Source organism: Zonotrichia leucophrys, chromosome 2 (genome assembly GCF_028769735.1).
Source record: "Zonotrichia leucophrys gambelii isolate GWCS_2022_RI chromosome 2, RI_Zleu_2.0, whole genome shotgun sequence".
NCBI classification, from domain to species: domain Eukaryota; kingdom Metazoa; phylum Chordata; class Aves; order Passeriformes; family Passerellidae; genus Zonotrichia; species Zonotrichia leucophrys.
Genome location: NC_088171.1, coordinates 43574783 through 43590557, shown reverse-complemented (window position 1 = coordinate 43590557; position 15775 = coordinate 43574783). Strand labels below are relative to the sequence as shown.

Here is a 15775-nt window from a genome sequence, read left to right as displayed (position 1 = left end):
CCCAGCATATCTGGCCTTTATTACCCTCTCTTTCTGCTTTTATGAGTCCTCTCTTGGATTACAATCAGCTGCCAGAGTCCTGCAAGGTGGCAAGAAATGAACAGGAACATCTGGGTATTTCTCTTAGAGCTGCCAATCACTGTCACTGCTGAGTAAATGACCTGAATGGTGCTCATTCACACTGCCAAGCAGCACTGAACATGAGTTTGGGGCATCTTTCAGTAAAGAATTGTAAAATTATGTATCTGTCCTTATTTTTGTGTTTTGGAGGCTGTTGGTCTGAAGTGATTAGGCATTGGAGTGTGCCTGTTATGACACAGCATGATAGCTAGCCATTCAGTGACCTAGCTAATGAGGAAAGATGATCTCACTCTGTTTACGAGAAGCAAAATTCTTCCTGCAGTGTCCAGATGGCAAAACAACTTGGTGTGTGGTAGCATTTCACTTCCCTACGACTGGGTGAAATCCTGTGTGAGAAACAACCATCCTGAGCCTTAGCCCTGGAAATCCTCACATGTGCCACGCTCTCCCCACAGAGGCAGCGCCTTTTGAACCAAGAGCAGAACTTTGGCCTGACCTTTAAATGCAGTAGCCAGGCTTGTGATTGCCTGCAAAGGCAAGTTACGTCCAAGAGCTTCTTGCTGCTGGAATATGAGGACCATCGTGGGCTGTGGTGTTTTCAGGGACCCCCGCTGAAGGAAGGAAATCATGATTCTGACTCCATGTTCTTAGAAGGCTAATTAATTATTTTAATGCATTTATTTTATACTGTACTAAACTATACTAAAGAATAGAGAAAGAATACAGACAGAAGGCTAAAAGATACTAATGAAAAACTTGTGACTCTCTCCAGAGCCTCGACACAGCTGGGCCATAACTGGCCAATAAGTAAAAACAATTCACATGAAACCAATGAACAATCACCTGTTGGTAAACAATGTCCAAACCACATTCCAAAGCAGCAAAACACAGGAGAAGCAAATGAGATAATATTGTTTTCCTTTTTCTCTGAGACTTCTCAGCTTCCCAGGAGAAGAATCCTGGCGAAGGGATTTTTCCAGAAAATATGATGGTGACAGTGGGCCACTGCTGCTGTGTGGCTTGCCATTCTCTTGTGACAGTGACGAGTGTCTCTAATGAACATCACAGTTGCTCCCCATCTCAGATGAAGGCAAGAGCAGGCCTGACTAGACATGTTAGCATCACTGCTCACTTTCTGGCAAGCAGGGCATTAACTGATTGTGACATGGGGAACAGCGAGATTGGGTTTGTAGTTTCTGCTTGTTTGTTTTATTGTTTAAGTTAAGAGAACTGTAATGAGATAAAGTACCCTCTAGGAAAAGCTAATTGGATTTGAATAGCTTAATTAATGGAGACAGTCACCTACATAGCCCCTTTTCCCCCCAAGTAATGGGGATCTGCAGTCTGCAAGGAGTAAAAATCAGCACAGTTTGTTATACAGTACTCGGGTACTGGTTAACAGTGTTATTAATGGTTGGCGAGGAACTGGAAATAGTTTTTCTGTTCAGGTAGGACATACATGTATTTCAATATCATGAGCCATACAGCAAAATATTCACCACCAAGAGGTGGTGATATATATTATATTATACCTCAGATTATATTCTGAAGTTTTTTTTCTTTTCAAAAAAATACAACCCAGTTATAAACAAGAATTAAAATATGACAAAATGATGAACAACCAGCAGATATCTACTTCATGTTTGAAGTGCTGGTTAAAGGTCTTCATCTGAAATGAAAACATTTCCCATTTAACCTGAAGAAATTTCCTTATGATTACTGTTAATATTGATTTAGCTGATGAACTTGCAGTTGTAGCATTCTTGACCACAATTTAATGACAGTGAAAGGAGAGCATTTGTGTCACATTCCTGCTGCCTGTTGGAGCAGGAAAAATATATAATCCAGGAATGGTAGTAGAGCTGTGGCTGTTCTCTAAACTGTCACCTCCCATAGTCTTCAGGAATCACCTGAACCAGGGAATGCTTAGCTGATAGTAAATTTGGTAATGTCTTTCTCAGAGTAAATGGGGAATTTACAGAGAAGGAGCAGAATTTCCCCTCCCTCAGACTCCACAGGAAAAAGGTATCAGGAAAGAAAGAGCATTGCTTTAGGCAGCTGGGAGGGAGGGGAGAACAATGATGGGATGGGACACACAAAAGACCACTGTCTTGGGAGGGACTTCAGAGATGCTGGGAGAAATAGGCTAAAATACACATTAATGGAGCGTACAGGCTGTTTGAAATTTCCTTTCAGCCTGCCTGAAGTATGGCCTGCCAGACTGGTACTTTGATGGACCAAGGGACGGAGTTAAGGCTGTAACACTGGCAATTCCAGTGCTCAGTCATGGTGCTCCACACCATTTTCTCAATGTTAAGTGGGATGTTTCTATGAAACACAGCTCTTCTGTTTCCATAGGGTTTTCCCTTAAAGTAGAACCACACTCTTAGCAGAAGTTCAACATACCCAGGACTTACCTTTTGTCCTGCTGGAAGGAAGCTTCAAGCTGTTGAGTCAACTGGAATGTTCCTGCCTCCTGAGGTATCTCTGACTATGTCCATGATGAGGGATGGCTTCCCAGAGACACTTGTTTTGGCACTTACATACTGCTGATTGTAGTGCTGACGGACTGCCTGATGAAATCAAGCATCTTAATTGTCTTGCAGGATTTAGAATTTTTAAGTGCTCAGTGCTTATACCCTCTATGGAGGTCTCTTTGGAGATGAGGTTTATCAGTACCAGATTGCCTTTCAAGTGCAAAGTACAAAAAATGAGCTACTGTGCAGCAGTGTAAGAGAACATCTCTTCCCATTGTTTTCCCTTTGATTAAGAGACAAAGGAATCCATGGCTGAACTTCTGCCACTTGTTAGATGTCCTTTGGCTACCCTGCTAAACTGCATGGAACACCATGATTTGATTTGCTTACTCTTTTTTTATTATTTTCCTTTTTTTTCAGTCATAGTGGCCTAATAGTGAGAGGAAATATTTGAACCCGATTGTTCAGCAGATTTCTGGACATTTTAACAAATGCTTCATGAAAAGTCATACTGATAAGGTGAGGTGTAATCAAGTGATCTTAATGTCACTCTAATATTTCAGATTTCTGCAAGTCTGTTGAAAGTGTATCTTTCTGAAAAGAAGCTCAGAATACCTTTAACGTATGTTACAGCTTTTTGAGTCACTAGGCACAGCTTCTAACATACATGATATCTAAGCTTGGCTCCTACTTCTCCTTTCCTTTTTTTTTTTTTCAAATCTCCTTATTTGTTTTCACCCCTACATTTAATTCATGGAATGTCCTAAATATCCTTAACAGAGTAAATATGTTAAAGGCCTTGTGCTCTTGAAGCATCCTGTCACGAAGGGATTTTCCTTAGAATACAAATGACACCTTCAAATTTGTCTTCTTTACACTAATAAATATTCTAATGAGATCATTTGTGCCAAGAGCATTTTCTGTCCCCCAGTGTTAATCCCCTTGCAGGTCTCCTCAGGTTTTAGCAGCAATCAGGCCCATCATTGTTGATAATCAGTCACAGCTCCCCTGAACAAACATGGGCCCTTGGTCCACAAACCAATGCTGGGCTAATGAGGCAGCATGAGCAGGGCTTTTTTCCTTGACTGAGCTTTGGGAATGCAAATTCCCTTCTCGCCTTCCTTAAGCAGTTTGGTTTTTGACAGATGTGGCAGAGAAACTCTGGCAAGATACAGCTCTCTTTAAAGCAGTACTTTTACTTTATCATGAGCATTTGCCTACAAGAATGCCCAGGTTTTGTGCTGCAAGTGTAGTCATAAAAATGGACAATCCATGCTGGGACAAGAGACCCAGTTGCACTGTACACAGAAAAGGGATTTAAGACATAAGTGGAGCATGAAGGGGCCAACCATCTGACCAGGAATTATACAGAGAGTTCCCAGCAGATGTCCATTTCCCAGACTTAACAGAAAACCTTGGGAAGCAGAAGATAATGTAGTCAGACCTTGGAGCCCTGTTGTCTAAGATGTCTGGAAAAAAAAATAGAGCTTTTCCCACAGCTTCACTCAGTTAGGTACCTAACTCAGTAGGAACAGAACTCAGTTTTTTCTTAGTGCAGAGCCTTATGTTATGTCTGGTAAACAAATTTGTACATCTTATTTTACAAACCTACAGTCACAGAGATTAACAAAGTCCAGAGGTGACAAAAGTATTTCAATTAAACTCTTCCTCTAGCAGCCACTAACTCTACTGCTTTCCAAATGAAATGTATAAAGGTATATACTTGACTATGTTTATGTACAAGAAGAGAGTCTGTGTCTGCAAAATGTCCAATTACATAACAGCCAACTCTTTTTCTGAGAATTCATATAGGGAAACTACTAAAATAAATCACAAAGTAAATTAATAATTCAGAAATCTCATTTGTATGAATCCACTTCATAAAATATGTGCATGTGTGAAATGGAATTCCACTGACCATAAAACAAAGCAAAAAGACATGAGCTCACTGTGGAAGGAAAGCTATTTTTAGTCAAGTTTTAAAGAAATGCATTCTATTCAAGGCTTCATATCATGCTCTATTAAATTATAAGAGTGAAAACAGGTTCTGATTTAAGAAGAGATAGCACAGCAAGATGCAACGTGTCAGAAATGTAATTGTGTACTGTGTGCTGATGTTCTGCTTGTCTTCAATTTGTTGGAGCTGACCAAACAGGGAAGATGATCATAGCCAGGAGAATCTTAACCCCCAAGAGTCCAATTCCACAGCTCTTACATACAGCAGCAATATTTCCCCCTTGTGTAATCAACAGAGCAATTATTTAAGAATTCACAGGAAGTAAATCCCCCAAAGTACAATTTTAGTCACTGGGGCTGGAGGAGACAGCTATCTTTGAAAATTAGGTTATAAAGATTAAGCTCACAAATAATATTGGCATGGATAGGGTACCTCTCAGTGGCAAATGAAGCCTGGGCGTCATGCATCTAAATGTGTATTGCAAATCTGGCTCCAAGTGCTCAGACCCATCCCTGTCTTACCATGTTCCAGCACAATTGGTGGAATTCTCCAAGGAGCTTGACTTGCCCCCAAGACACTCATGACTTCTCTTGTGGCACAGCAGCCTCTTCTAGTCCCAGTCCCACACAGTTCTTTTCCTGTCAAGGTTGCCAAAATCTGACATACTGGCAGCTTGAGCAGAGGCAAAGAAATGTATGTTTAAATAAGAAAACTATTCTGGGGTTAAAATGCTATCTCCAACACAAGGTTTGACAGCCCTGATCATTGGAAGGAGAGAAAGGAAAGGCAGGTTTTAACTTCTGTAATCCAAAATGGCCAACCTTAGGCTTCTTACAATGTCATTGGAGAAAGGCAATGCCCAAGAAACAGAGGCTGCAGTACCAAATGAGGAGTTACAGTGACTAAGCCGGGTGCAATCTGTGGTGATCAAGTCCAAAGTATTAATAAAATCTTATAATGTAGGAGAACGTTCATTTTACTCAAATTTAGTCTTCTAGATAACAAGCATCTACACAAACCTTGATCCAAAGTTTGCTTGGATCCAAAGTTTGTCAGCCTGTGGAGCCCTGTCCACCACTGGGGGCAATTATCACATCCTAAAAAAGGAGTGTAAGTTTGGTGGGCTGAAAGGCTTTTGGAAGTTAACCATTGACCAAGTGGAGGATGCCAGCCTTTTCCTCCTCAGTCTCAGGACAGATTTGCATTCAGAAAACTACCTTTCTGACTAAGATTTATAATTCCAGCCTGTACCACAAGATAAATGCACATGTAGAGAAAAGAGAGTACATTGCAAAAGAGGCTTCCTTGCCCAGAGCTTTTCAAAACCACTTGACCCACAGTTTCTTCTCAAACTTCCCAGTTTTGATGAGATCCCCAGGTACCTCTGGAGTGAGGAAGGAGCAGCCTGTTCAAGATTATTCTTCCCTACAGACTCTGAAAAAGGACTCCTACAGTGACAGAAAAGGGACTTACTGAAACCCAGATGCCTTCATCCTTCTCTTGAGGTTCCTTCCAGTGCAGCAGGCAGGTGGCAGGAGGTTCAGGCTAGAATTTGCCATCAGAGGCTCTTCTGTGTTCTCTTCAAGGTTAATAACTGTTTGTGCCCACAAGCTGTACTGCTTTAGCCATTCCAGCACAAACACAAATGGGCACAGCTAACCTGAAGAGAACATTTAGGACATACATCTATACTGCTCTGAAAAGTACAGAAAACTACCTAAAATTGCTTTTGAAGTTATTCCTGTGTCTCTTTTCACTGCCAAGTCAGAGAAACAATTCATTGATTCCCTACTGACAGCAATAAGTGACTTTTCATTGGAAAATAGATGCTCCTGGTGACTTCTGAGAGTGTTGCAGAAAACTGTTGGAAAACTAACAGGTCCTTAATATTTGTGTTCTTATGGTTATAATCAGGGTGAGGAGGACCAGGGAGAGGCCCTCACTATGCCAAAAAACTCAGCAACTGTTCCACATTGTTCACAAATTAGGACATCTTGTATCTAGAGAGGAGTTGAATGATGGGCTCATTAAGCTTCAATTCATAATGCTTTGCTCCTGTGCTGCAGTGGTCAGGAATGGAACAATTCTGGAAAATTCAGCCAGAAGAGCCAGCATGTGGTTCCAAAGTACTCCTATTTACCAAGACAACTATTCTGAATAGGTAGCAAATCCAAAGGCAACAGGAAAAATGGGAAGAGAGGGAAAAGAACTGAACATTTAACTTGATAAACATCTCAGGAGGCCTGCCTGAGATTAGTTGATGAATACATGGGCTGCTTGGCAGTGTACTTACGTCAAGCCTTGCTTTTTTCTAGGCTTTTCCTCTTAACCCATAATATGACAGGGCCATATTTATTTGGTGGTGCCCACACAGCTAAAGGTCATTTGTTGATGGGTAAAAGATAAAGAGGAAATCTCAATAAATGTCATTTGCAATCTGAGGGAGGGAATAACAAGAGTGACTCATTTTGAGAACACTGAGCTTTCTGAGCCAAGGTATCCATTTACCTGGAGGCCTGATGTAGCTCATCTTTGCTCCAGAATTTTGTCTATGGTGGGTTCTGCAGAGGTCTGGGAAAATAAGTTGGAGGGAAAAACAAATCAGATTATTTTCCTCTCTTGCATCCATGCTGCCAAAGGGAAAGATAAGCAAAACCTGCAAAAACTCTCAGGAGACCTGTTTCCCTTTGAATTGCTCTATGCTTAGCACTGGTGTTTTTCTGCAAGTTGTCTGTTGCATAAGAGTAGGTCATTTCATCACAAGCATGTATTTTACAAGCCATAAAATGAAATTTTTAGTTCCCTCAAAGTTCCTGCTGCTTGTCAAAAGCTTAGCTTTCCCTTTAAAATTACTCACATGCTTTGAATGCAGAGTGCCCAGTGTCTGACTTCACAACTCCATTAGAAACAGAGAGGGCAGATCAAGGGACATAATGGGGCAACAGATTGGCCAGCGTGTGTGCAGGGCTGGAATTGCCTGTTCCTGCCTCCTCTGGAAACAATGAGGAGCAGAAGCAGCTGCTCTGCAGAGGAAATGAGGTGTGACCTCTCCCTGGGAGCTCTGCCTGCCCAAGCACCCCTGGTTCTGACAGCAGCAGCAATGATGCTGGTAGGGTCGGGCACTGGAAACCTTGGAAAGTGAGTTTGGCCCTCAGTGTGTTACAAGAGGAAAACAAACAGCATAGAAAGCACCAAAGTGTGGCTGAAACAAAAAGACTTGCTAAAGACATGTCTTTTTTCATGTCCCCAGCTGGACTTGCTGAGTTCATTGATTTTAATGGAGTTATTCCAGCCTACCTAGCTGAGATTACAGCCCATTAGATGATGTATTGCCATGTAAAATTCCAGTGAGTGGTACAGTTTATTTTCTCATTTGTTGGTTCTGCCATCTGGCATGGCTTTCTTATATCCTTCTCCATTCACTATCCTCTGAAAATATATTTTGTGTTCTCTACAGACTGTCACTTTTCCCTTGCCAAATATTAGCTTCATGACTGAACACTTCTGGTTCCTTTTGAAATCACTTCACAACATCACTTTTTTTTCCCAACAATACCCTCAGGTGTCTATTATGAGATGCTGGATTGTGTTGCCAGGTGCACTATGAGTTAAAAGAATACAGCTCCAGTTTGGCAAACATTTGTGCAGCTTCACAGCTTTAATGGGTCCTGGTGACTATAAATAATAAAGAGAAACTAAATAATACACTACTTCTTGTAAGTCATATGTAGGTTGGCTCCATTTTGGAATTCACCTCCTGAGAGAAGAAGTTTTGCCTCCATTCTAGGACAGGTATCATCCTTGCTCATGACACAGGATCATCCTGTAGTGGATGAAAAGTAATGGACGTCACATACTCCACAAGGACACATTTAAACTCTAAACTCTGTGATTGATACAGAACATGTTCTCCCAAAAAGACTTGTGCTCAGCTACTGAGGGGTGAGATCTGGAATTTTCCTGCAAATATTCCCACATTTCATTTCCTTTGGCTGGATAGCTACAAGAGGTTGTTCTAAGTATGAAAGAGTGCTGCTGAGCTCTTCTCTCTTTGAGACACACCTGAAGAAATGCAACCACAGGTACTGGTGGGTACCTGTCAGCTGATGCTTGGCAAACAGGAAAGGTGGGAAGCAGAAGCATCAGGGTGAAGCCTCACAGAGCTGCTCTGACAGAAGAGTCAAGGCACAGCACAGGGGTTACTCTGAGCCCTCAGCTCTCATGGAAGTGGGAAGTACTCAGCAATTCTTGGGTGGTCCTCAGAATGTTTCAAAGCCAGGTCTTTTTTTTTTTTTAAGGACATTATGTATGGGTTGAACCACTTAGAATGGATAAACAGCAATTTTGAAATAAATTGTGAATATAATATTCAGGGGAGGTCATCTCTAAGAGCAAATAAAGCAGAACTTTTTCTGCCCTGGAGGGTGTCCTTTGGTTGAGTCTGTGTTTGTAAAATGATTAGAGAAAATGAGATATATTTAAAAAGACCAGGAGCAGCAAGAACCAAACACAAGAGAAAACATTTAAACACAAAGGCAGGGTGGCAGAAGGGCCATGCACAGAGCTCTTCTGCATTTCATTGCTACTTCTTTCCCACTTGCAAACACACCACTGAGAGATTAACTGAATGAAGTAAAAGCAAGGATGGAATGCAGAAAAGAAACTGTGATTCCCTAATAACTGACTGGCAAGATGGTGTAGTGGGTCAGTGAATGCCATGAATCATTTGCAGACCAAGATCAGAGAGTAAAGGGGACACAGTCCACTTAGCTGGGCATCTGTGCAGGGCTTTGACTAACTGAAGCATTCAGAGCACCTTTGTTTTCTCTCTTCTCACTTATAACCTCTTTTCACCTCTGTTCCTTCCAGATAAAGCCAGGTACTTGTGAGTATACCTTGCCTAGTTCTTACTTTGTTTCATCATGTTAATGGAGAAGCTGAATTTCAGTTTGTTTCACTTGTTTTTTACTGAGAGGAAATCACACCTAAGGATTTCTATCACATTTTGTTCCATTTCTTTCAAGTGCTGAACCTTTTATTGGGTGAAATAGAAAAAAAAAATCTCATATTGGGAAAAATAAGCATTAACTGGGGCTGTTTCTGATCCTATTTCATATTTTGCCTCCATCTGATTGTAGCATCTTGTAATTGGAAGACCTATGGAACTTGGAATCAAATTATTCTGGTGTACATGGAGTTCATATCCAAACAGTCAGATATGGGCATCCCATAAACATAAATCAAATAAATCTGTAGAGCAGGAGAACTTTGTCTTATCAAGATATCCAGAGCTGTCTGAAACCTCTCCTAAAATCAAAGTGTCATGCATAGCAAACAGCTTGGAGGAAAAGTAGCAATCAATACATCAGAGACAGGCAAGAAATGGAAAACAGGGCTGTAAATTTAAGCATCCCTAATGCCACAATGCTTCTGAAACAAGTTTGACACACTTCTCGTGCTTTTACATGAGATACAGCTAAGTAATGGCCAAGATTTTCAAAATCCCCACTTGAATGTGCAGTTCTGTCAGAGTCTGAGCTGACCAAGGTTGCTGTTACCTCTTGACTACCTGCCCCTCTGGAGGAGGAGAGGAGAGGAGAGGAGAGGAGAGGAGGAGAGGAGAGGAGAGGAGAGGAAGGAGAGAGAGGAGAGGAGAGGAGAGGAGAGGAAGGAGAGGAGAGGAGAGGAGAGGAGAGGAGAGGAGAGGAGAGGAGAGAGAGGAGAGGAGAGGAGAGGAAGAGGAGAGGAGAGGAGAGGAGAGGAGAGGAGAGGAGAGGAGAGGAGAGGAGAGGAGAGGAGAGGAGAGGAGAGGAGAGGAGAGGAGAGGAGAGGAGAGGAGAGGAGAGGAGAGGAGAGGAGAGGAGAGGAGAGGAGAGGATGCAAAAAAGGAGGAGAGCAATCCCACTTTAGGTCATATACTAAAGTGCTGTGGAATTGCAGCTTTAGGAACACAGCCCCACTCCCAGTCATGCATATTTGTGGATGAGGATGTTCCAAAAGGACTGCACATCCACATTCACTTTACTGCAGTGGCATATGTTTTCTTTGATACGGGATTCTTGAAACACTGGGTCACCTTGAGTCGTGAGTTAACCATAGATAACCACCATATTCTTTGGCATTTATACTTCCATTAAAGTACAAAAATTGTTCTTATCTATCATGGTTGTTCAGGAAATCTTCCTAGTAGGTCCAAACTGTGCAGTGTTTCCTTTCTTCAGTCCAAAAATAGTCTGAAATTGTACTGATGAGATATAAACACTGCCCAATTTGCTTGTTTCTATTCAGGCTTTGACTCAAAACCTTATTGACAACATTATAAATGTCAACATTTGATACATAATACATGAATACATTTTAGCAGATGGAGAGGAATAGAAATGAAGCCAAGATGCAGTTGAGGCTGGGCTTGGAATTGCTGGAAGGAGAAGGATGAAGAAAGGGAGGGTTGCCAAGAAGGAAGTAGAGCAGAAAGGGAGAAAGGAAGATGGGAAGGAAGGAAAGAGAAATCACTCCTACTGAGTTTTGCTGAATCAAATACTAAAAGAGGGAGGGGATAATAAACAATCCATTACTTCCTGCAGCAAAAGGTGAGGCTTTGCCTTTGTTCATTCTGCAAAGCTCTCTTTGAGACAAACAGGAGCTGTGCAATGGACAGAAGGCAATCTGCTTGTCCATACTCATACCACAGCCCATTCTCCTTATCCAGGGTGGAGTTTGCTCTCTTCCACAGGATGAACAGGGTACCCCTCTTGGTCAGAGACAGCTCAAGTGAAACAGCTTGCTAACCACCAATTTTAGATTAGCAAGAGTAACCCACTGCCTAGAACCAGCAGCTTGTACCAATACTACAAACTGCACTAAACTTCTGGATAAAAATAATGATCATTCTAGATTAAACAGATACGGAGTGCTACCATTCATCACTCAGTCTGTAAAAAATTCAAACTATTTTAAAAGGCTAATTGCTGTGCAGCAGAAACACATGGCATAGGGATGAGCTGCCTGCAAAAGTCATTGCAATCTGCCAATGCTAACTATACTTTTAGGGGCTAACAAAAAGATGCCAGAGGACAAGATGAGAAACAAGGTGAAAGTAAAAGGTAAACTTACGATTTTGCATTCTGGGAACCAGGTTACCAATAACTATTATCAGTACCTGTGCATCAAGCAGGCACAGAATGTGATTTTCAGAAACCCCTTCACATTTTCTAAAAAGGAGCTCTATGAACTTTCTCATTTCTTCTTTTTCCTATGTTGTTTCTGTACTGAATATTCACACTTCTTCTCTTAGAAAGACAGGTAATTTGTCCCAAAGTGTCTGCATTTAAAATATAAGTGTATTACTTTTGATGTTCATTATTCCCATGCTTTTCTTTCTCAAAATTTAAAACAACAGCAGCAGTGTAATACTAAGAGGAAATTTCCCTAGGAAAACAAGGAATCTTTTCTATTTTAGACCTTGGTAGCTCCATTTTCAGAGCCGATCAGTTTGTCTGCTTTTGGTCTCAGAATTGCTTTTCTAGCCTTCAGCAAGTGCAATGCACAAGTAAAAGTCTGACAAACTTGATTTATGTTAGGAAATAATTTTTCTGTTGTCATAGAAACCACTGCAAGACAATCCAGGCATGAGTAAAAAGTAACAATGAAAAGCAGGTTGCTGGTTTCACCAATGAATTTCTCTTCATTGCTGATGTCCCATCAGTAATTTCCTTGCCCTCTAAGGCAAAAAGGGCAAAAAGATGGTATCCAGAAGATTGGCTGAGAGGAAAAATTTGCCTAGAAGGTGGCTTCATTGTCCTGAGACAGGCATATCTCAGCCCAGAAGAGGGTGTGCAGCCAGCCCAACTTCTCCTGCAAGGCTGCACCAGGGGAATGTTCTTTCCATAGGGAAGCAAAGCCAGACTAGAAATCCCTCAAGCCTCTTATAAAGACGTCCATGCCATGGTGGAATAATTTCCTTCTCTTATGCCATGGGTTTTCTTCCATCAGCAGGAATGAATCATATCCACATTTTAATGTTTGCACGGCTCTTGGCACTGTGCTATGCATAAACAATTTCTGCTTCAATAAGAGGAAGCATTCACCTGCACAGCAACAAAAACAAGGGAGTAAAAGCATCAATGAATGTTGAGGATCACGACATGCTCACCTAGAACCTCTGCACCCAGCCCAGCCCTGCCTGCCCACAAGCTCTGTGGCACAGCACAGGCAACTGCACCCTGCCCAACAGAAATGATCACTCCGTGCCATTGTTGCTCTGTGAGAGCACAGGAATGCACACTGTGTACTGCAACACCTACCCTCCACTCAGGCTCCACCATCAGGCACTTTAGGGGTGTTTATCCCCAAGATTTACAAGGGCAATGAGCATTGCTAGTACTTGCCACTACAGCTGTCAGACTGACTTGACATTATTTCCCAAGGGAAATCTGTTACTGCATCTGCTACTGTTGGTTCAGTTTACAACAGGCTTTCAGCTAAAGGGCTGTTGCTGTGCATCCCTGGCCTCACAAAAAGGCAGAAGGACAAAAGTATTACTGCAAAAAAATCAGAAAGCCTGCAACATTTTGTGCAGCCTTTGAGTTCCTTTAAGTAGAAAAGCCAGAGGATTTCAGTCCAAAATGCTCCACTCCCGATATTAGTACTGAGAACAGTCCAAAAAGAGGAGGACGTGGATAGATTGTAACTTTTTTTTGCCTCTCATACTGAGTAGTTGCAGTATGTCATTAATTAGAAAAGAGTTTTGTGAACCAATATTGCCACTTTTTCAGCTGGTACACTGTCCAGACAGTATTGTTTCCGTGTATTATTTATCATTTGAAAATATCTGCCAGACAATCTCTCAAAGTCCTTTCTGAGATGAAGCTTACTGGTATTAATTTTGCAAGTGTAAGAAACAGAGGCAGATCTAGCATTGGTTCTGATTCCTGATAAAGTAGAAGCAGATTTTAGCACTGGGTGTGCCACAAATTATGAAAAGGGAATTCTGAATTGATATTTTCCAATGTTCTCTGTAATATGCATTCTTGTAGGCTTTCCATGCAGCATTCTTCTTTTTAATAAAGAAAAAAATACAGACTACAAGGGGCAGCAGGACAGATGAAATAAATGTGCCTGATCTTATAAGTGGATATTAGTGGACATTTTTGACAGGGCTCACTGAACCTTAGTTATAAGAATCTGAATAGAAAGCCTCATTTGCTCCTGGTCATTTGCTCATTGTAAATGACCATTTGCAATGTGGTCATTTGCTTCTTTTCTTGAGAGACACAAAAGTGCATGGAGGATGGAAAATAAAAAAGAATTCAGTTATTGTCATGATTATTGTTGCCAGATTATAAGAAATCTGCCACTTCTCCTGTATGTGCACATGTACATGTCTCTTTTTATGTTCACTGCCTGTCCACAGCTTGTCTCACACATGCATCTCGTTATGTTTCATTATCACATTTCATTCCCATGCTCTTTACAGTGCAAAACAAGTGTGTACTTGGTTATGAAAATGCTAGAGGGGGTTAGGGCAGTTTTGCATGGGAGATGCTGTATTACCATGTCAATCACTGCTCCTTCTCTTTGCTAGTCTTTGCAGATGAATCCTGGATGAGCATCAGGTGGGGCACTGGGGAAGCTGAGATTCAGAGAGCAGGTTCTCAGCCCAGGTCCCCTGGCATGTGGCTCACACACTGCTGTCAAACTTGCACTGAGGGTCTCCTCCCACCATGCTGAACACTGAGTTTGGAGTTCAGCATAATTTATGGGTTGCTGGGGGAAGATGGTCCTTCCCAGTTGAACTCTTTCACTCTAGGCCCACATATAATCCTTTTATTTTATTTTTTTTTCCAGAGGGAAGGCTGTTGCCTATTAACCTGCCTAGCTACCAAAAGGGGAGTAGGGTGTCAGAACCCAGGACATTCCTCTGGCTGCCCTGGAGGACTTGAGACCCTGGAGGGGGCTCAGAGACCTTGGCATGGAGTCAAACACACCTATGCCTTTGATTTTAACCCATGGAAACAATTAACAACTTGTGTGAAGAGTTACAAGCCACAAGGGTCTGAATGGAATGGTAGTGAATTTATCACAGGGTGAAAATGTAGAATTTTGGGGATTTAGAATGGGGGTTCAAGAGGAAAGATGGAGGAATCTGGGCGTGTCCTGTCCTTCTTCTTCTTCTTCTTCTTATCCTCCATGTTCTGATGTGATGGTGGCACTTTTGGATTGGTTTAGAGTAGAGACAAACTGTCTAATATAGGTGATAGGTATTGGAAAATTATTTTTTGTAAATGTTTATTGTAAATAAAGTACACGTAGTTTTTAGTATAAAAAGATAACACCACCCCAAGACAGTCAGTGTGCCTCAGCCCGACCTGCTAGACAGACCTCAACGGGTAAGAAAAAGAATGTGTGAGATAAAAGAAAATAAACAACCTTGAAAACCAGAGCTGAGGAATCTTGACTTCTTCCTCAATCGTGGGGCTGGGAAAAAGACTTTTTAATGCCTCGGGAGCCATTTCAGCAACACAAAACCCGAGAGTAGAGGAGGGAGAGCACAGGCTTTTGCTGCAGCATTATTCTATCCAGTGATGCTGGCTGGATAAGCCATTCCTAGCTGTCATCCAGGCTCCTGCTGCAGTTTGTCCCCTGTGAATGTGAGTACTGATGAACCTTCTGCTGCTGCTGATCTGCTTCCCCTTTCTCTTGTGATGTGAGCTGCGTGTTTTGACCTGTGTTCAGCAGGGGATGCCATTGCACATCAGGACCCAAAGTCTCTTGGAGGAAGCTTTCTTTTCTTGGAGGCAGCAGGGCATGCAGAGGGACCATAGTGGGAAAGGATGTGTGGCATCTTCCCTAAGGGAGAGGAGTAGGAATGGCTGGAGGCAGAACTGCAAAACAAAACCCATTCAACTGGAATAGCAAAGGCTGCTGAGCAACGGGGGCTGCTGTGACCTGAGCTGTGGGCATCGTGCTCAGCTGCATGAGCTGCACTCCCAGAAAAACGTGACCCCTGGGAATGAGTGCTGAAGTCACCCGTGTGCTCAGAAGGCACAGCCGGGACTGCTGCATCCTGGGGCAAATGTGGATCCAGCACATTCATCAGCTGTTGGTAGAGACTCTAACGGAGAGATGGGAGAGGAGAATGCCTGCACTAATAGAGGAGTAGCAGCAGCAGGCGGGTTGGTGGGAGAGAAGGTGTTGCATTTGCTGGGATATGGATATAAAACGCACAGCTGCCAAATCAAACCGTTCCCCCTGATTGTTT

General features: G+C 42.1%; 1 long non-coding RNA gene across 1 annotated transcript in view; it reads left to right on the top strand.

Annotated features, from left to right (window-relative positions):
- LOC135443116 (uncharacterized) overlaps positions 1–14705 on the top strand; it is a 28365-nt gene extending 13660 nt beyond the window's left edge. Inside the window, exon 3 of the long non-coding RNA XR_010438825.1 lies at positions 14362–14705. This is a non-coding gene — a long non-coding RNA (uncharacterized LOC135443116). The remainder of the gene's footprint in view (positions 1–14361) is intronic.
- The last annotated feature ends 1070 nt before the right edge of the window (positions 14706–15775 follow it).